Source organism: Nycticebus coucang, chromosome 7 (genome assembly GCF_027406575.1).
Source record: "Nycticebus coucang isolate mNycCou1 chromosome 7, mNycCou1.pri, whole genome shotgun sequence".
Lineage (NCBI taxonomy): Eukaryota > Metazoa > Chordata > Mammalia > Primates > Lorisidae > Nycticebus > Nycticebus coucang.
The window spans coordinates 87,707,077-87,729,418 of NC_069786.1; the positions used below are offsets into that span (position 1 = coordinate 87,707,077).

General features: G+C 40.8%; 1 long non-coding RNA gene and 1 pseudogene across 1 annotated transcript in view; both read right to left on the reverse strand.

The window, feature by feature from the left end:
* The window catches only part of LOC128590133 (uncharacterized), a 34,122-nt gene extending 18,772 nt beyond the window's left edge, over positions 1-15,350 (reverse strand). The window contains exon 1 of the long non-coding RNA XR_008381226.1: positions 15,199-15,350. This is a non-coding gene — a long non-coding RNA (uncharacterized LOC128590133). The remainder of the gene's footprint in view (positions 1-15,198) is intronic.
* Positions 15,351-17,393: 2,043 nt separating this feature from the next.
* LOC128590462 (60S ribosomal protein L17-like) lies at positions 17,394-17,974 on the reverse strand (annotated as a pseudogene).
* Positions 17,975-22,342: the final 4,368 nt, after the last annotated feature.

Genomic DNA, 22,342 nt, shown 5'->3' on the forward strand with positions numbered 1-22,342 from the left:
TAATCACAGGCATGAAAAACAAGTTTTCTCTGTCTGTCCTCTGGCCTAGCAAGAACGAGAAAAGTAACTTAAACACAGGCGAGGTTAAGGTTGCTATTTGACATGTTTGGAATTTTCCCTTGGTCGAGCTGCCAGTTGTTTGGGTTGAGAGAGCACAGGACGAGCTTATCTTTGAGCATCAACATGCGAAGTGCGTGAGGTCTACAGGGTAAGAAGGCGACCACAGGTGATGACTAATGTGGTCTGAGGACTGCAGCTAGAAGATTCTTTAGGGAAAACTGCAGCCTGGGAGACCTACAAGCCAGAGAGGATTTCAGGTAGTCCAGTCCCCCTCTCAGAAAATGGCATCTTTGTGTTTCCGTGAGTGTAGGCCGGAAACCATGTTTTCTCTCACTTATCATATCCAATATCCAATCCATCTACATCTCTTGCTAACTTTTTGGCAAATGCTTCTGAAATACATCTTGTATCATCACTTCTTGCCATTTCGTTGCCACCCAGGTGATTTAAGCCACCATATCATTTAAGGTAAGAGTGGTTACTGTAAGACAGAAACTCCCATATCTGTGTAATATACATTTTATGTTATATTTTTTTCTGTGTCCCTGGAATAGCCCCATATGGGGGTTCCTGGTCAGTGCCAGACTGGGACAGGGCAAAGCCCAGTCATTTTCAATACACGGAGTCAACACCTAGCTGCTGGAAGAGGGAAAAAAGAATGAAGCCCCAAGTGACCCATAAATCACTCCTGTTTGCCTTGCAAAGGCCACAATTCATTGTTGGCTTCTCTATGTGAAATGCAAAGAGGTGCCTGGCTGGGCAGCTGCTTCCTGGTACCAACTCCACAACTCCACAACCACTTTCTATCATTGCTCTAAGTTAAATGAGGTAAAGGGACAACACACATCCAGCACATGGTAACGGGATGAAAGAGTGCCCACAGATGTGTCCTACAGCTTCACAGTAAGTGGGGGCAGAACTGGACAAAGATTTAAGCAAGCGAATCCTAAATGAGGAAGTGACATGACCTTGATGCTTCCTGGCACTATGGGATGCCACAGGAGGTCTTCAGGAGGACAGTGGTGTGTCACATGGGTGGCTTGAGATGCCCATGCTACAATTGCTCTGAGCAGCAATGGAAGGTTAGATCTGGAGCAGGAAGTCCCACCGGGAGCTTGTTTCAATACTTCTGATGAAAGAAGATCTGAAAGAGAAAGATGAGTTAAAGGGAGCTGAAAGGAGAAAAAAGCAGCAAAAGGGAAGTTGACCACAGGAAAACAGACCAAGGGGGAAAGATTGAAGGGAAATAGGTGTAGTCTCAGTATGGGCAGGACCTAATCCAATGGGAGGGCACTGGCTCCTAGGGAAATGAATATGGAATTCCAGTACACATGGGAAATGGTAAAATAGAATCTGCAAAGCAAATGATTCTATAGAAGGCAGGTTCAATGGCAACATTTTAAGGAAATCACGGTAATCACAACTGAATAGTTGACTGGTGGCATCAAGACAAAGGTTGCAAAGACAATACTAGAAACCGTCCCTTGAATTTTTCATGGAGTTGCCAGTACTATCCTAGCAGAGAGTGGCAGATTCTAGGGAGAGGAGAGGCACCAGGGAAGGAAAACACAGTTGATTAAAGAGAGTCAAAGTCTTACATGTGGCAAAAAAGTGGATGCATCTAAGTATAGCATATGTCCAAGGAACATGAGCATGAAGGAGAGAAATAGAAGGCAGCCCAGGGGCAAGTTCAGTCCCTCCCATTAGTCCCACCTGCATGCATGGTCCTTCTCTCTCACATGTAAACACTCTCCACAGCCCCGTGCTTTAAACTGAATGCTGACCTAGTTGAGTATGATTAAAATTCCATGTAGGTAGGGTGAATCTGGGTTTTGTATAGGCTAAAACTTACATATTTGGATGATCCTTGTAAAGGAAAAAGAATATAAACTTATGAATAAAGTTAGGTACAAGAAAGAATATTAAGGAAAAGAAAAGGATTCACAAAAAGTTACCAGAGCCTTGGAAGTCCAGGCAGACATCTCTTTCTTCTGACATCTCTCAGTAATTTACCAGAAACGCTTACATAGAAGTGCGATCTGACATTCCTTCCTACTTAGAACATTCTTCAACCCCAAGCAAGTGACTCTCACTGCTCACAGAGGCCCAAGCCAGTAAGGGATGGGAGCTTAAACTTCAATTATTTCACAGTAAATTTGCCCTTCTGTTTAGGTATTTCTCAGCTGTACTCAATTCTTCTCCTCCGCGGCGAGATGGGGAAACTCTACTTCCCCATTAAGATGAAGGACTTCTACTGTCCTCCTTTCTGCAAATTCACTAGGCAGTCTTTCTTTGAAGGTGAGGGGATGAAACACTGACCATCAGGAAAAAACTCTTTGGATTGCAGTGAGTCTGGCAGACATGGCCTCAGGGCGGCTACCAGAGCCCCGGGTCTCAGCTCTTCCAAAGAATGTTGCGGCATTCCTAGCTGTACAGATACTGCCTCAGCACCATCTGTACGTTAGGGAGGAATTTGCTTTCTGTGGTTTCTTCCATTAGTTCCTGTGCCCCCGGATGATCTCTGTCCTCAGCTTTGCCCTGCTCTGTGGCCAGGAGGCTGACCCACATAGCTGTCAGCTGGCTCCCTTGTGCTCAGGTTGGGGTTAGCCCCTGAGAGGCCCCAGCAGGAGAATGAGGTAGGGTATTTCTTCCCTGTGCTCTCTTGCATTGCTGAAATCTCTTGTCCTGGATATTCACCGCCACACAGCTACCCTCTCTAGGGTCTAGAAATCCAGCCCTTTGAGCTCTAGTCCTAGCGGTAGTAATATATATAAGTGACCCCAGCATAAGCCTGGGGGACTGTATGTGAACCATCCCTTGTTGGTTTTCTTAAACCACTGTCCTCTCTGTTGTAAGCAGTTCCTTTATTAAATTCCCCTTAAATTCTCTAGTTTGAATACTCACCCAGTTTCTGCTTGGACCCTGATTCATATCCTGTTATATTTAACAAAGAAAAGGCCTTTGGAAACTTTTTCTTGAAGGGCCCAGAATCAGTGAGTCACGAGAAGTAAAAAGCCATAGATGACAGCAAATACTTGGCACTAGCCAATTTATTGTGACAAAAGGGTGATGATGAGAAGCATGGCTGGCTTCTTTCCCTCCTGGCAGGTGCGGTGCGGGGAAAGCAGCCCCAAATAAAGATCAGAAGGCAGCGCCATGGGTGTGAGGACCTGAGGTTGCTGTCCACAAACCACACACTCTTCCAGTCAGAAGAAGCTTATAAAAGAAACCCTTCCATTTGTTAGGTGGCTTATTGAATATTCTCTGCATGAATCCTTGCCAAGATAAGAGATGTTACCATAGCCCCTTGTGTTATAGGGACTCGTCTTATTAAAATATTATATTGAGCAAAATCTACTTCTTTCTCAATTTCCTTGGGTCTGTTTCTTTCTTTTGAATGATATAGAGCCAGATATGAACTTTCCTCCTTATGGCAAACCTACAGATATCTGAGGATAGCTGTCACTTGGCCCTGACTCTGTCTGTGGAGGCACCATTGTCACATTTCTCTACCCAGGTGTCTTGAATGACCTGGTTGATCAATACTGTGAAAGTGCGGTGTTCAAAAACGGACATAATACTCCAAGTGGAGTCTTGCTTGAAATAACCAGACAAAACTCAATCAGGTTTGCCTCATCATTCCTCCTTCCTCAAAAAAAATTCCTCCTCCTTCTAGGACACATTTAAAATTAATCCTCTCTCTTCACACTCATAGCTGCTACCTCCTTTAAGTATACTAAAATTATCCTCTCCTCTCGCATCATTTCCAGTTTCAAATGACCTTTTTATAGCTCCCCTTGGTTTTTTCCATCAGATTTGAGTCTCTTGATTTCATTGTTAGCACCTGACCTCAGTCATTATTTTTACTGCTTCCTGATTTTCCTGTTCTCTGTTCTCCTCCACAACTCTGTGTCTTGTCACCTCTATTGAACATACTACTGATTTCACACTGAGCTTTGTTTGAAATATTCAGCCCATTTTCATCCTTTCCTAATTTAGAAGTGCCTTTTATATAACTACGTCATGTATAAAACTTAGAGGAAATACACGCAAGCGCAGACCCACACACATACAATGTAAATGATATACTCTCCTTTAAAGTTTGTGAACATCCTCATTTTAGCACTTTGATCACATTCCCTGAATTAAATATGGTGTCAAGCATAAGTTATTAGAACCCAAATCACATCATACAATGCCTTATGAAAATGTGAAGCCTTTATAATTATATAAACCATATAGAAATCGAAGCAACATGGGAATAACCCTTGAAGTAATACTGGCTGATGATTATTTCACTGAAGGACACATCCTATTAATCATACAAATTATATATAAAACTCTCATAGACTGTTTATTACCCACGACTCACCCAAACTCGTTATGACAGAAGCCTACAGTTCAGGTCCTTGAACATTGATGAAAATCTATTCCACACCCTTGTTTTGAAGGATAGGATTGAGCCAAAGACTCAGTACTGAGCTTTTGCTATCTATATCTGTGCATACCTCTGGAAACAAGCCAAGTTAAGAAAAAAAAAAAAAGAAACTAAATAGAGATAAAAAGACTGACATACAATATCATGGTGCTTGTCTACCAGAATTTCTTGGGTTATAATTATACAACATTGTTGTTGAAGGAGCTCAAAGTCCTCCATAGATGTTATCTGTATAATTCTTGTAAACAGTCTCATTAAGCATGTGGAAACCAGAGAGATTATTTTGTCTCCTTTTAAAAGAAACTTCCTTAAAGGCTTCTTCCTTTAAGCCTTACCGTGGGGTCATTCCTCTTGACAGGTTGATGGCCTGCCTTAGGCCAAGGTCACACACTAAGTTACCAGTGTGCCAGGAAAAGAATCCCAGTTTAATGATCTACCCAGGACATCTGGCTGACTTCCATGTGTACAAAGTCAGCCCTAAGACGCTGCTGAGTAGGATACTGACTAAGGCCCTGTCTGTGTAAACTCACTGAGTCCTCTATTGAAACATTTCTGAGGAAGAATCAAACATAGAAATAATAAATGAATACAAGTCACATAGTAATGACCCATCCTTCCTTGATAGCAAAATAGAAAACTAGGTTGTCTGGTAACTTTGATGAGTTTTTTTCCTTTGTCTCAACCTGCCTTTTAGTTCCTGCTCCAGACCCTGGCCCCATTCTAGATTTTCCTAATAGGCAACTAGTTAGCTTGCTGCTACCCTTCTCCTAAAATTAAAAAAAAAAAAATTAATGAATTTGCATTAAGAATCCTGCCACAAATCAGTGGGGTTTGGAAATAATCATGCTGGTCTGTGAGCATTGAAAAACAGTCTTTCCACCTACCCTAACACCCCTGTGCAAAGGGTGAGCTACTTCTCTGTCAGGGTTTCTCTGACTTTCCAGAAGTCACAGGTACCTGAAGCGGAGCCCTTTCCTTCTCTGACTTTCTTACTAATTTATCTTCTATTTCTCATTTGTAATAGTGTTATAGTCCCTTGAGGCTTGGCATTCTTTCTCTTCTTTTCTGCTCTGTTTTCTCACATATTTCTTAGAAATAACTTATCTTACTTGAAATGTCTACCCCCTCAGCTCTAGACTTCCGAATATGCATCCCCATCTTGCCATCCCACCAACCTTGAACTTAACCTCTCTTTGGATAACCAATGTCTTCCCAGGGTGAGTCTGAATTTGCTACTTGCTGTTTGGAGTAGCTCTCTGAAGGCTAACTTTCTCCATGTAATTACCACACCCATTTGCCCTAAGTTCCTATTAAGTTTCTTCCTAACCCTCTTTCTCTTTCCCCTTGCTCCCTCAATGCCCCATGCAAATATCATAAAAAGGTGTTCTACTACTTGCTGGTGACTAGAATTGGCATCACCTTCCTCTCCATATAACTTATTATATTTTTCCCAGACATATTCACCCCCAAATAATGCACAGTGGCTATAACATACATATGCCCTGAAAATATTATTTTATTTATTCTCCCCTAAGTAGAACAATAAATAAAAGAACCATGGCAGGTTAGAATTTCTGACATAGAATGAGGTTCATAATTCAGTACTCTTATATTATTGATGTTTGACCTGAGTCACTTACTGCTTGGATTTGAGACTGTTTGTTTCCCTTGAAACAAAATATATCATACTTAAGAAGTGCTTCTCAACTAGGAGCAATATTTGCAAAACATACATCTGATAAAGGACTTGTATCTAAGATATACAGAGAACTCTTATAGCTCAATAAGGCAAACAACCCAATTAAAAAATGGACAAAAGATTTCACAAAGATATTCAAATGAAAAATAATTGTACATTAAAAATGTTCAACATCAAAAAAAAAATTTTAAATGCTCAACACCATTAGTCATTATGGAATTGAAAATTAAAACCATAGTGGGCTCTTGGATGTGAAGGTTCTCTCTAGCTGCCTGGTGGGGAGATTAGGACTGGGGGACAGTGGGGGCCCTGATGATGACAGCTCCATAGAGGAGGCTCTGGCTTGGGTAGTTTGTATATGAAAAGCATGCTTGCAAGCAATTCTTTTACTTTAAAGAGGTCATTTGGAATTGGCTAGCTCTGTGAAGGACTGTCTCTCCAGAGTCAGCAAGGCCAGGCCCCAAATATCAAAGTACCAGAAGTACAGAAAATAAAAGGATATGATTAATACAGATAAAGGAAAGGATAGATTGGTAGATATGTAATAAAACAAATATAGCTGGATGTTAACTGTAGAATTTCGGTGTTGGGTAAATGGGTTTCCCTGTACAATTCTTTCATATTTTCTGTATGTCTACAAATTTTTGTAACGAAAGTTGAGGGAAAAAAAATCTTTAGATATCTGACCTCTTGCCTAGCCATGGCTTCTACGAGCTTTGTTTCTCTACCCTTGCCTTATCTGCTTAGATTCCTGGCCTGCTGCTTGCTCCAAACATTATTGTTGCCTGAACCTCTTAGTTCTGATAGTCAACTGGTCCTCCTGATCAACCAAACTCCTTAATTTCACAAGATGCACCTGACCTAGTCAAGGCTTCTTACGGTACAGGGTCACTTAATGGACAGGACCAGCCCCAGGCATAATGCGAATTAGATGATCTGTGTTCTGGTGCTTTGATATCTTTAAATACATTCTCCCTCAGACTCTTGCCCAACACACACACAAAACACAAACCCCTCTGTTATAAAACCAATTGTATACCCCTCCCATTCATATACTAGGGTCCTAACTTCTAGGACCTCAAATTGTAATCTTGTTTGTAGATAGGAGCTTTACAGAAATAATGAGATCATTAGGGTAGGCTGTAATGCAATAGAATTGGTGTCCTTATAAAAATTAGAAATTTGGATACAGAGACATACGTGGAAGCCGATATGAAGAGACACAGGAGGAAGATAGCCGTCTATAGGCTAAAGAACACTGACGCTACCAGGGGGTAGACGAGAAGCCTAGAATAGATTCTTCCAGCTTACCTTCAGAGGGTATTTGGTCCTTGATTTTGAACTCTGACCCTGTTTGTGCTATTTTGTTGCAGCAGCCCTGGAAAACAAGCACCCCCCAACATGGGCTCTCTCCCTCTTTTCCTAGTCACCCAATCCTTGTCCTCTCTGATGCCCCACCCAGACTTGTAGTCATAGCAGTGTCTCAGATAACCATTCATCACAACTCATCTCCAAAATGTCCACCTCAGAGAGTTGTCAGGGAAGAAGATCTGGCTAAGCTAAAGTCAAGCCAAAGGGTAATGTCTGATACCATCATAATGTGTCATAATTTTTCCGGGGATTGGCCTGGATCTTTGCTATTTCACGGGTATGAGTCTATTGGATGAAATCTCAGGCAGTAAAAGAGGTAGGCAAGGAAATAACTGTAGGTGAGTTCACATCTCATTATTTCTCAAATCACACCAGTCAGATGGCCATCTGTTTTTACTCAAAAGTGTCCATGCTGTCAAACAAACAATTCTCTCCCAGAAGAAGACAGAGGTTATTAAATTGGTCAATAGACAAGTGCCTGATGTTCTCCAGGGTGGCACTCCGTATGTAAAGGTGTTCTAACTTATAGTAAACCATTCGCAAAATTCACACTGGCATAGCCAACTTCTCATCCCCTTTGCTAACACCAGAAATGCAAGACCAGGAAAGCACCTGTGCAGATAACTGAGGTGCTAAGGGAGGCGGAAAGTCAAAGGATTGATCTTGTCTCAGCTTACAGATTGGTGAAAAACACATTTCTGACACATGGCCAAGGAAAAGCATTTGACAGAAACAAGCAACAGAAATGCAAAAATATAGAAGCAAAAAATTATTAGTAAGGATTGACATCCAATTTTAGAGGAAGTGTTTGCCTTTTTTTTTTGAGACAGAGTCTCACCCTGTTGTCCTGGGGTTCTGGGTAGAGTGCTGCGGCATCATCATGGCTCACAGCAACCTCACTCTTGGGCTCTGACAAATCCTCTTGCTTCAGCTTCCTGAGTAACGGAGACTACAGGCAACTGCCACAACAGGCTATTTTTTTTTTTCTATTTTTGGTAGAGATGGGGTCTTGTTCTTGCTCAGGCTGATCTCAGACTCCTGAGCTCAACCTCAACAAATCCAACCACCTTGGGCTCCCAGAGCGCTAGGATAACAGCCATGAGCCATTGTGCCTGACCAGTGTTTACCATTTTTAATTAAAAAGAAGAAAAAGAAAGAAAGCAGTGTCCTAAGGAGAAAAGATGAGTTTCTAATTCCCTGGAATGCTTTCAATGACAGGTGCTTGTTCTTTGGGCTGTGGAGGTGAAGAATAACAGGCAATGTGTAGTCTTGTCCTGTGGGCAATTATACTGGATTTGGATATTGGATTTTACAGTTTCCCAGGGCAGATCTGTGGACATAGTATGTTATGGTCATCTACAAAGAGCAAAGGGAGACACATTTTACCAGAACATGGCCTTTTGCCTTATATTTACTTAAAGTAAACTTATGTTTGCTTTATGTTTCTATCATTTATCTCATTACTTTTTAAACACCTCATTATTTGAACATTATTCAGCAATTTATTCAGCTTTTAATATCACTTTGTCATTTAACAATCTTGTTTAATTTTACACTTATAATTATTTGATATTATTCACCCAGTTGAGGATGGTTAAGTATCAATTCACAACAGAAGGGGTCATCTATTGACCATTTGCATGCATTTCTTTGGCACTCATCAGAAGTGACCATATTCCATCCTAAATGAAGTGCAGAGCTTGGGACTCTATGTGACACAGTAGGTCACCCGAGTGATCTAGTATGTTGGCTGGCACCTGTGACCTCTTTTCCTAGAAATCAGACTGACCGGCTTTTCTCTTCTCTCCATCCTCCTCCCTCTCTCATTCAGTCTGTGCCATGTGTGGAGATAACGTGATTATGCAAGAGACAAATTCCCTTCTCTATAATGACTTATTGCCACAGATTCCAGTGCCCTCTGAAGAAGCACTGTGTTCAGTCTTTGTCCCCACTTCTATGTGTCCTCTTTGTGCCTTACATTCAGTGCACTCTAAAATGGGATCATCTGCCCAAAGGTTCCCTTTCCCACCTAAGTCCTCCTCCTCTGAACAACCATGGTCTTGTATTACTTGTATTACTCTTGCACTGTCGTCTACACTGTGTCTTGTTTTGCAACAAGAGTTTGAAACTCATTTCCCCTAGCAGCATTCTCTGGAGATAAGAGTCACCTTTGTATCCTCACAATGCCTACCACATTGCTTTCTCAGGGTAGGTGCTTAAAGAATACCTGCTAAATAGTTGAGCATATTGGAAAATTAAACATAGGCAAATATGTAATTCTTTTGATACACTATCAGGCGTCCTCAAACTTTTTAAACAGGGGGCCAATTCACTGTCCCTCAGACTGTTGGAGGGCTGGACTATAGTTTAAAAAAAAAAAACTTTGAACAAATTCCTATGCACACTGCACGTATCTTATTTTGAAGTAAAAAAACAAAACGGGAACAAATGCAATCACACCGCCTTATGTGGCCCGAGGGCCGCAGTTTGAGGACTGCACTATATCTTTAGCGCAGCAATTTGCTCATTCCTAAGAGTCCTTGAATGAAAAGCACCAGGTGAAAAGGTCTCTAAAAATGGGTGTGTGGCAATTTCAATGCAAACAAATTTCCAGCACTTTGGATCACTTTCTGGAATCAGGTCAGCTCCAAAGTTCTGAAACTCTGAGCCCCTGAGTGGAGGTGGATAACTCAAACTGGGAGTGTTCAGACTAGTATTAAATGCATCCTACAAGAAATCAATACTTCCTAGGGGAAGTTTCCTGACACAATGCTAATAATAATAATGTTTAATTACAAGAAGTTCTTTAAAGTCATTCCTAACAGAACTTTATCTCCGCGTTTTGTAGAGAATGTTTCAGTTAACAGATCACATTTAGCATCATGCTTCACTAGTTGAGTGAAAGCTTAAGCTCTTCCCATTAAAGACAAATTTGTACAGTATCATCCTGCTGTGGTTAAGGATTTTGCTCATCCAGGAATGGGAAGTGTATTGTATTCTGTTGCATAGTGACTCTTTGATAAGCAAGGCTGAGTAGCTTGTGTTAAACCTCATGGATTCTGTGCCTGGTCACCTGGATTCACATCCTAATCACTACCATCTAGTTTGGCAATCTTGCTATCATAGGTAGCCTCTCTGTCTCAGTTTCCTCCTCTTTGTGTAGCTAAAGCTATTAGAACAGTGCCCGGGACATAGTGACCACCATGTCAGTTAGGGTTAAAGGTGTAAGAGTGGGACAGTAAGATCCTGAATCTCTTCAAACACGAAGAATGATCAGATGAAATGGAATTCCATTTTTTTCTCAATCTCCTAAATGTTCTCCAGGACAGAATCTCTTTTTAAGGTAAATAAATGCTGGGAAGGCCTTTTTCTGACCTATGAACAAAGCTTCCTAGCCTGTGGCCTAAAACCAGTGTCAGCTGGTGGAAGTGTCATCATTGGCATCTCTCCTGTTAACACTTCCTATACATCTGTGTTCAAAGTGCTATGCTCCTCCAGGGTCAAATTTCTGTCCAGTGGGAACAGAACTACCATGTCATCAAACACATCTATAAACCTATGTGATATATCACCTCCCTGATCTTCTGTGACTCCCATTCAAAGGTGAATTGCAGCTCTTCTCTGATTAGCAATACTCACATGACTTAATCACTTAGCAGGATCCTTTAATACTTCAACTACACACTTGGATGTTTGACATAGAAAGAGAAGCAAATCAATGGAGATAGTAACTAACTTAAAAATAAATTAAATTAAAAGAATAAAGTTTAGCATAAGAGTTAGAAATGGAGGTAGCAGATGGCGACTGGGCTGTCTATCTTACCTCATTAGGCAACAGGAGAGAAAGAGGGTTCCTGATTTCTTGGGGTGGCTAGTTTTCAGGGCTGCCTGACACTATTTCTCAGTTGTGTGGTGTGCTTCTGTAAAATGCGGGGTCCTGAGGCCACCCACTCAGCTAGGTTTGGGAGTGAGACCTAGCCTTGTTTCTGACGTGCTGCCCCAGGTGATTCTGAAGCCCCTATTCTTCTACTTCAGGTTAATTTCTCAGGGTGATGAATTTGAACAGGGCTCAAAAGTTACTGGTCACAAAAAGGAAGCCTTAGAGTGTTGTGTCCAGATCTTGAAATCCCCCACAGAGACCACCAGGGAGCCGAGTCCGATGCAAAAGCAAAAGGGCCTTATATTGTAAGTTCGAACTTGGGCTCCCAGGGACTCCGCTGCAACAGATCCGAGCCAGGAGCCCTGAGCTCTGGAGCAGGGGGTTCTTATGGTCCTGTGCAGCAGGTGGGCATGCACAGCTTGAAACAAAGGGGGCGCTTCTGGATTGGTTAGGTGGGGGTCCCTGATTAGTGGGCGGTTGTCTCATGATTCGGGGAATTGCCTGGGCTTGTACTGAGTGAAATGGCAGGGAAAGCAAAACTTAACTCTTAAGATGGCGCTGGTCTAGTTCTTTTATTCCCCCCTCTACTTGTAAATTCAAGGGCCCAATCATGGGTCCGGTACTGTGTGTGTCATTTCTAGCTTTCTGTCTGAAAGGGGCCGATACTGGCCTCTTAAAACTAGCAGTTGTATGGCTCTTACACGGTCCTCTACAAAAGTGATGAGCCTATTGATAATGTAAGGGCCCACAGTTAGGAGTAGGAGTAATAACACTAGGGGACCAGCCAGGGCTGATATCAGAGTTGTTAGCCAAGAAAGACTTATACCAGCTCTGATTATTTTTTCTTTCTAATTTACGCTTGCGCAAGCTCTCCCGCACAAGGGCCATTGATTTTTTCATTATTTCCAAGTGATCAGTGTAAAAACAGCATTTTCTACTTAGAGCAGTGCACAACCCCACCCCACCCCTTTTTTTTTCAAAGTCTAAAGTTTAATTAAGGCAAGTTCCTCGAGGAGTTTCCTCAGCCTTCAGCTGTGCGTTGACCAGCCAACTCCCAATATGTGGCTGGAGCAGGGCATGTTGGATGTCTTAAAAGTTACCTTTACTTTTCAAGGGGCAGTGAAGCTTTATTCAGCTAGCTGTGATGACTCCAGGTGAAGATTTTTTTCATTCTCACTGCTGTGTGTGTGGTCAGGATGATGGTGTAAGGTCTTTCTACCTTGATTTGAGGGGGACCAGGTTCTGATTCCAGACCGAAACTTGGTCCCTTGATCTGGAAGTTCTCGAAGGGCATTGCTGTATACGACTGGATTCCTGGGGGTACCGTTGGTCCTTGGCACATGTTGAACTGGCTGCAGGTGACACACTGTAGACAGACAGTTTTGGCCAGGGCTGCCAGGTGGGAGATGTAGAAGTACTGGCCCAGCAACTTCATTTAACACTCCTGTCACTACAGTGGCTCCTAGAATCTGGGGGACTGCTACTCGTGCATCTGGCATCTTTATCCATTTTCTCTCTGCTTCCTGGCTCCCTTCCACTGCCAACTATTCTTTTTTCTCCTGGGAGTAGATAGGGGTGAGCTCCGGAACTCATGGGATGAGGGGAGCCACTCGCAACACCTGGTATGGTTGGGATGCAGCCCTTTTTGCCTCAGTACCAACCCAACCCTAGTGTTTTCTTTAGTGATGGTGGAAGCATTTCCTTGATGTCCACAACAGTGCATCACTGCTATTTTCCAGAGTTTCTATACGGCCTTTAGTAACTGAAGTATCTCCTACTGATACTTAATGTCCTTTTTTCCAGAATTTAATAGTCCCTTCTCCTTGTACAATGCCCTGCCTACTTGGAGAGTTAGAAAAGTATTCAAATTTTTCCTTTGACTTAGTTTTAAGGCTTCAGTCAAGGCAATTAACTCAGCCTTCTGAGCCAATGTTCCTTGGGGTAGGGGCTTAGCCTCTACAGTCTCTGTTAAGGTGATCACTGCATACCCAGCCTGCCGCTCACCTTGCGCCATCATGAACCTGCTTCCATCTACATACAAGTCCCAGTCTGCATCTGTCCAGGGCTGGTCACGCAAGTCAGGTCTGCTAGAGTACACATTATCTATAACTTTCATACAGTCATGCTTAGTCTCTCTTCCACTGACTGGAAGGAGCATGGCTTGGTTCAGAGTGTTGCATTAGAGAGCCAAAAATGTCTCTTAGTGTCCATTAAATTGACCACAGAGTACGGTACTTTCACTCTGAGATCCTGCCCAGAGTCAGCTTATCAGCTTCTTGCACAAGGAGAGCAGTAGCGGCTAGAGCCAGTAAGCAGGGTGGCTATCTTTTTACCACTCCATTCAACTGCTTAGAGAGGTTAAGTTACAGGCCTTGGCCAGGACTCAACCAGTGGGGTTAACACACTCACAGCTATTTTATCTCTCTCTGAGATATACAGAGTAAAGGGCTTGGCCAAGTCTAGCAGTCTCAATGCAAGTATAGCCATCAGCCTTACCTTTAGGTGGGAGAAGGCATGTTCCTGTTCTCCTTCCCACTCCAAGGGCTCTCCCTCCTCTCTTTTAGTTGCCTCTTATAAAGGCTTAGCTAAAATGGCAAAGTTGGGGATCTAAAGACGACAGAAGCCGACTGGCCCTAAGAATTCCTGAACCTGCTTTCGGCTCTTGGAAGTGGGGAGGCAATTAATGACCTGCCTCCGTTCCATGCCTAGATTCTTTTCCCTTGCTGAATAGTAAATCCTAGATAACGTACTTGCTGCTGGCAGACCTGGGCCTTCCGCTTAGACACTTTATAGCCACATACCTCTAGATGTCATAAAAGACAGTCCATGCCTCGGCCGCAGCCCTTCTGGGTAGGGTGTCCTGAAAGGAGGTCATCGACATATTGGAACAGCACACATTCTCATCTTCAGCCAGGAATTTCTGGAGGTCACGAGTCAGCGCTTCTTCAAAAATCGTGGGTGTTTAACCCCTGTGGCAACCTGATCTATGTGTACTATTTCCATGTCTGGTCTCTTCCACTGGAAAGCAAACAGCTTCTGGCTTCTCAGAGCCAGCCTTATACTGAAAAAGGCCTCTTTTAAGTTCGGACAAGTGGGCCACTTGGCTTCTGCTGGCAGCAGATTCAGCAGAGTAGAATGCAGTGTTTACAGTTACATCATTTACTGGGAAATTTTAGATAACATTTAATACTGCACAAGTTTTTCAGTGTAGTCAACAGGCAACCTTTGTTGGGTCTTAAGACTTCAGAGTAAATATAACTACTATACATAATTCTATACTCTTTGGCCAGTCTCTTAGTCCCATTTAATAGATCAATTTAGTAAAACAGTTACATCTCGTTTTATGAGTACAGACAAACCTGGGATCTAAATACAGGTGGACCACAGCCTCTTTTTAAACTATTTTTCTCTCTCCAATTTCTCTATTTACTTAAGGCAAATTATAGTAGAAGTAACTTATTTGCCAAAATAAACTGTACCTTCAATCAGACCAACAGGGTCTGATTATTTGCATAAAGTGCAGTAAGAATAATTAATTATTAGCCATCTAGGCTCTTCTTTCCTTTAAAATTGGCTTTGCTGGAACCTTTTATAAGGAATCTCAGGCTGGACTTTTTGAAAGCCTTTCAGAGCCCAGGTTTCATCTGTGCCATTAGATACCTGTATGCATTGGGTAAATCCCTCTTCCCTTGAGGTCGGCAAGCACATTTCGATTCCTGAACCTGTCAGCGAGCGACCTTCGTTACTTACCACAGATAAGGAAATGCTACTGATGGGTATCTGGCCAGTTTTCTAAAGGGCTTTTTTTATTGGCCTTATAATTCCTTAATGCAGTCTGGACACCTCTGGAAATGCTGTTCCAGCCAAAGCCTTGGTAAAATAACCAGTGCCATCATCATGTCCTATGAAAAAAAAAACAGATTTTTATTGAACTAATGCAAATAACTGTATTGTCAGAAATTAAGAATACTTACAAATGGCTTTCACATTCCGAGAAATCAAGGAGAGAGAAAAAAATACATGTTTCAAACTCTGCTCATAAGTACACACGTTGCGCGAAAAGCTACAAATAGCTCAAAAGACAGAAAATTATTTCTTGACTTCTGGAAAACAGAACACAGAAAGAATCAACAATAGTTCGAACAAAAAGCTATTACAAATTAGCCCAGTTCCACGTAACTGATTTCTGTTCTGTTTGAAGTTAAGTTAGTAATACTCACAGACATGTTATCTTTCCAATGAAAGTTCTAAAAATCTGCTTTTAGTCCGAAAGTATTCAATTTCCAAAGACATCAGTAATTTGAATTTGAGAGAATTTGTCAGCCTCTCTTAATATTTCTTTTTCTTCTTAGGATAAACTTTGGACTCAGCCAGTTACATAAAAAATACTTTTTTTTTTAGATGAATTAAAATTATTACTAACAATATATGTTAGGACAGACCAATGTCTTATACGTTAGGACAGACCAATACTTTATAATATTGGAACATATATATAACTATAACCTACATAAAATGAATCACCATTTCATGTTTGACAATGTTTCCTATATATTTTTAATAAATTAAATAAGTCTAATTTGTTTTCTCATGACTTTCAGTGGTCTTAATATTTTAAGAAGACCAAATTTAAGGTTGTGTTTTTTTGTTGTTGTTGGCCTGGGCCAAGTTTGAACCCACCAGTCTCAGTGCATGTGGCCAGCGTTGCAACCACTGCCCTACAGGTGTCAAGCCCCAGATTTAGAGTTTTTATTTTGGAAGGTTTGTCAAATATCAAAGGCCTAAAACATTTGTTTAAAGAAAATTGCAAGCCAAAAGATTTTAAAGGAAATACATAGTCAACTGGATCACATGTAAATTCTTTCACAAATTCTCTTCTATGAGCTCCATTTAACCTGCACAGACCACCTACAAACATTCTAAACTTCCTTTAACCTTTGCCCTGCCTTTCACTTTCTTATACAACCATTCTGTTTCAGGACAAAATTTATCACACAAGATTCTTTCTTTACACAATGCCATTCTCCTTTCTGTCTAATTTCTCTTACTCTTAAAAACTCACTTTCCACAAAACAGGATCCCAGCTTCCCATGAAGTCACCTATTCACTCAGCCAAACTGATAACTAGAAGATTTAAAAGGCAAGAATCTTATCCTTTGACAGAGATTCAGTTTCCCCAACAATTTAAACAACTAAATTATTACATTCTATAAATGGAAGACATTAATGAGATGTAACATTGATACAGGATTTTCCCACTCAGGGCTGGACAGGGAACCCTCATTTTTCAGGCTTAGGTGAGTTTAGACATCAGACTCCCATCTCCAGGCACAAACACATCGCAAGCCACACTTTCTGAGGAATAAAGCAGTTCTAAATTTTTTGGATGACTCCACCTTGAGTAGGGAGCACACACTCTAATTTTCTCCCAGATAAAAACTGCAAAGACTTAATAACTTTTTCTAAGGTGCAGGGCTGCCTTCATTCATGTGCTAGAATATTTATTCAGTTTGAAAAAATATTTTTCTATTTATACAAATCACTAGCAGCAAAGGGCCAATAATAAAGGTTCTGAGCCTCACCCAGGCCGCGGGATTTGGCGAGTGCTGCTGCCGAGGGGGCTGTAACATTCGGGAGGTGGGCCCGCTCCTTCTGGATAGATGCCCAGTAATGGGATTGCAGGATCAAATGGGAGGTCTAGCTTGAGTTCTTGGAGGGTTCTCCATACTTCCTTCCAAAAAGGTATTGGTTTGCAGTCCCACCAGCAGTATAAAAGTGTCCCTTTCTCTCCACATCGGTGCCAGCATCTATAGTTTTGAGATTTTGTGATATGGGCCATTCTCATTGGGGTTAGATGATATCTCAAGGTGGTTTTGATTGTTTGTATTTCTCTAATAATTAAGGATGATGAACATTTTCTCTTTTTTTTGTTTGTTTGTTTACTGTTATTTGCATTTATTTTATGTTGCATCTATTCCCGTGCCATAAGTTTTTGTTTCTTCAGTTTCTTCTGGGATATCTTTTTCTTCTGTGCTACCTCTTCTTCTGGTTTGGGAACAACCTGTTCCTTTTCAGTAAGGATCATCTCAGTGTGGCAGGGGGAGCTCATGTATGGGTTAATGCGACCACGAGCTCTGTAAGTTCGGAGACGCATCTTGGGTGCTTTGTTCACTTGGATATGCTCAATGACCAGAGAATCTACATCTAAACCCTTAAGTTCAGCATTACTCTCTGCATTTTTAAGCATATGCAGCAAAAATTCAGCACTCTTTTTGGGCCACCAACCCTGTGTCCAGCCCCACTGTTTGGCCTGGGCACACCTACCAACTCCACCATTGTAATGTTGGAATGGTACACATTGTTTCTTTAAGGTCACATCCTTCAGATACTTGGTGGCTTTTCATATATGCATACCCTTGATGGCCTGGGCAGTTTCATGTGTGTTCTTAAAGTGAACACGAAGATTTGAGCCTTTTGACTTGCATGACTTTGTGGGGTTTTCTGGGTCAAGTGAATAGCGAACCATTTTCACAGATCACCTCAGGCCACTTAGGGTAAGAGCTGAACATTTTTTCATATGTTCCCTAGCCATTCGTCTGTATTCGTGAGAGAAGGTTCTTCCTTTTTCTAATTAGCTTGTGTTGTGTTCTCATTTTCTTTCTCTTTCTCAATATTTCATTGTCTCTTATGGGTTTTTATGGGTCAGCATTTCAGGAAGGACTTAGGTGGGTAGTTCAGTATTAAATTCTGTCTTTTTTAAACACACACACACACACACTGACATATAACTCACATGTAAAATTTTCCCATTTTAAAGTGTACAATTCAAAGGTTTTTAGAATATCCATACATTGAGCAAGCTGTGTGAAATGACTGAGTCATGTGGTCATATGGTAACTGTTCAACATTTTGAAGAACTGCCAGATTATTTTCCAAAGCACATTTTCATCAATGTCATCTGAAGATTCCATTTGCTCCACATTCCCACCAGTGCTGCCTACTGTCTAAATTTCCATTATTTCTATCTGTGTTGTTTGGCCAGGGCTGCTGCAACAAGTTTGAGCCACAGACAAGTGGCTCAAACAAAAGAAACTTGTTTCATCACAGTTCTGGAGGCTAGAAGTCTGACATCAAGATGCTGGCAGTGTTATGCCCCCCTGAAGATGCCAGAGAATTATCTGTTCCTGGCCTTTCTCCTGACCTGTGGTAGTTCCTTGGCTTGTAGAAGCAGAACTCCAATTTTCCCATGACATTCTTCCTGTGCACATGTCTGTGCCCAAATTTCTCCTTTTTATAAGGATGTGGGTCATATTAGATTAGAGGTTGCCGTGGTTGCCATGGAATGTGTCCCCCCATTCGTGTGTTGAGATTTATTCACCGAGGTGATTATGTTAAGAGGTGGAGCCTATCGAAGGTGATTTACGTCACAGGGATTAGAGACGCTATGAGAGAGGTGTGAGGGAGTCCATGTTCCCCTTCTGCAATGTGAAAACACAGATGGTATCGCCCATGCAGAACTGCCCTCACAAAACAGAGTCTGCTGGGGCCTTTTTCTTGGACTTCCAGCCTACAGAGTGGTGAGAAATAAATTTCTATCATTTATAAACTACCCAGTCTAAGGTATTTTAATATAGCAGCCTGAATAAACTAAGATAGGACCCTCCCTATTTCAGTATAACCTCCCCTTCACTAATTATATTTGCAAAGACCCTATTTCCAAATAAAGTCACATTCTGAGGTACCTGGGGTGAGGACATTAGCATATGAATTTAGGAGGACACATTCCATTTGAGTAGATTTGAACTGGTGTTTCATGGTGGTTTTGATTTGCATTTTCCTATGACTAATATTAAGCATCATTTTATGTGTTTATTGGTTATGTATTTTTATTGGAGAAATGTCAATTTGAATATTCTGTTCATTTAAAAATTGGATTGTCTTCTTGTTGAATTTTAGGAGGTCTTTATATATTCTAGATACAAGACCTTTATTAGGTATATGATCTGCAAAGATTTTGTCCTATTCTGTGGGTAATCTTTTTACTTTCTTGATAGCATCCTTTTATGCACAAAAGGTTCTAATTTTGAAGAAATCTAATTTACCTATTTTATCTTTTATTGCTTATGCTTTTGCAGTCATATCTAAGGCATCAATACCAAATACAAGATCACTGAGTTTTACTTCTATATTTCTTCTCAGAGTTTTAAATTTTAACACTTTGTTTAGTTCTTTGGTCCATTTTGAGATACTTTTTCTATATGGTGTGAGGTAGAAGTCCATCATTTTTCATTTATATGTGTATGTCCGGTTGTCTCAGTATCATTGATTGAAAAAGATTATTCTTTCTTTCATTAAGTTGTTTTGGCATGCTTGTCAAAAATGAATTAAACATAATGTAAGAGTCCTTTTCCCAACTCTCAGGGTTCTCCCACTGATCTATATTCCTGTCCTTATGCCACACTGTCTTGATCACTGAAGCTTTGTAGAACGTTTTGAAATCAAGAAGTGTGAGTCCTCCAACTTTGTTCCTCTTTCTCAAGCTTGCTTTGGTTATTTGGGGTATCTGGAATTTCTGTATTGAGTTTGGAATTAGCTTGTCAATTTTCCACAAAAAAAGCCAGTTGAAATGTTAATAGGGATTGCATTGAATCTGAAGATAATTCAGGGAATATTTCCATTTTAACAGTAAGTCTTCTGATCCATGAAATGTATGTCTTTACATTTATTCAGATCTTTTTAAATTTCTTTCAACAATACTTTGTAGTTTTTCACGTACAAGTCTTACACTTAATTTTGTTAAATTTGTGCACAAATATTTTATGGCTATTAATGAAATTGTAATGGAATTGTTTTCTTAATTTTGTTTTCAGATTGTTTACTGCTAGTGTATAGAAATACAATTGATTTTTGTATATTGATCTTGTGTCTTGCAACCCTACCAGACTTGTTTATGAACTCAGATAGCATTTTAATAGATTCCTTATCTGTGGTATAATAAAAAATACATATTTGCTCCTGACCCCTGCTTCCTGGCACAGAGCTCCAAACCCTTGGAGTATCCTAAGCAAAAGGAGTTCTTTTGTTATTCCTAGTCATACCTGAATTTATGCTAACAAGTTAGCATATTTAAGTTAATAAGTTAACAATTTATGCTAACCATAACAAACTCCGGTGGGCCCTCAGAGTTTCAAGGAAGGGGCTGGTCAAAAATGATTAGGCAGTTGCACCTTTCAGGGTGAGTTTTGTTACTGGATAGAGCATGGATGCACCAGGACCCACCTGCTTACCTTGTCCTATCCATCTCAACCCACCATGGATCAAAAATATTTGGAGGAAAGAATAAAAATACAACAATAAAAATAAGATAAATAAAAAATATGTAGTATAACAAATATTTACACAGCATTTACATCATATTAAGTATTATAAATAATCTAGAGATGATTTAAAGTAGATGGGAAGGATATGCATAGGTTATATGCAAATACGAGGCCATTTTAAATAGGGAGCTTGAATATCAGTGGATTTTGGTTTTGGGGAGGGGGTTGGTCCTAGAACCATTCCCCTGAAGATAGTAACGGACAATAGTACTTCATAACCGGGGGGGGGGGGTTGCTCAAAAGATTGGTATTTTTTAAAGTTCCCCAGGTGACACCAATATACAGCCAATTTGAAAGCCTGTATACGTAGATGTTGAGGGTCCTCAGCTGTGGCTAAAGAGGAGTTAGAGGAGTGGTGAGCCAGGCAGATCTCTATAAATTGTACATAGTTTTTTCTTTTTGAAAATCTCACCCAAGGATTGTCCTTCAAACTGCTAGACTGAGATTGATAAATTTCTATGCTCATGTGCCATTTTTCTAAATTGATTGTACTATTACCTTACATCTCATGCTCTGCTTATTCTGAATAAGTTACACCTTTCCACTAGACCACAAGCTACAATTTCTAACACTGTGATTTTCATTTCAAATTCAGAGGATCCCAGCAAAAATTTTAGCATACATAAGTGTTCTTATTAAATTGTTGAGGATGGTCTAGAGAAGATTTGTTCAGAGGGAATAAGAGATTCTTAGAGAGATATTATTCTCAGGAAGGAAGTTAGGGGTGTCAATGGAAAAGGAGCCATACACTGTAAAATAATTTAAAGAGGTTTATTTTGAGCCAAATTTGAAGATCAGGACCTGGAGCCACACTTAAGAAGCCTTGAGCAAGTCTACTTGCTGTGGTTAGTTACAGTTTGGTCTTACACATTTCAGGGAGACAAGCATTACAGGCTAAGTTGTTGGGTTTCAAGGCACTGCTTATCTCTTAAAATGTTCAGATTTCAGCCACCTGCCTTGGTCGTCAGTACTTGGAGTGCTCTTGGTTAAAAAAATGACCAGATGCCCCAAAGAAAGGCAAGCATAAAGCAAGAGTTTATTAAGGAAGAGAAAGGTAGGTTTCAGAGTAAGAGTAAGTTATGTTCACCATAAACAGGAACCAGCCCCTATTGCTGCAAGAAAGAAAGGGCAAGGAGGCTAGGGTTATAGCCTGAGGTTCTCTTTTATACCACCTGGGCTCCTACCCTATAGTTCATAGGTTACCTTGGACCCAGAGTCTTGCCGTGCATGTGAACCTCCTGGAAGCACATATAGTGAGAATAAGGTGGAGTCTGTCAGGCTAGGGCAGACATAACACAGCTGGTCTGGTCTGTTTAGGTCCTGCCTCACCTTCATCCCCTGTCTCCCATTCTTACTGTTTTGTAAATTTAGCTCCCACCCTGACATGCCTATTTTGAGTAGTTTAGGTGGATTGATTTAGGAGATTAACTTTTGAATTGAAATGTTGTTTTGGGTCATCAGTTATATTGATTATCATTTACTATGGGTCTGGAGTTCTGCCAATTAGTGTTCAA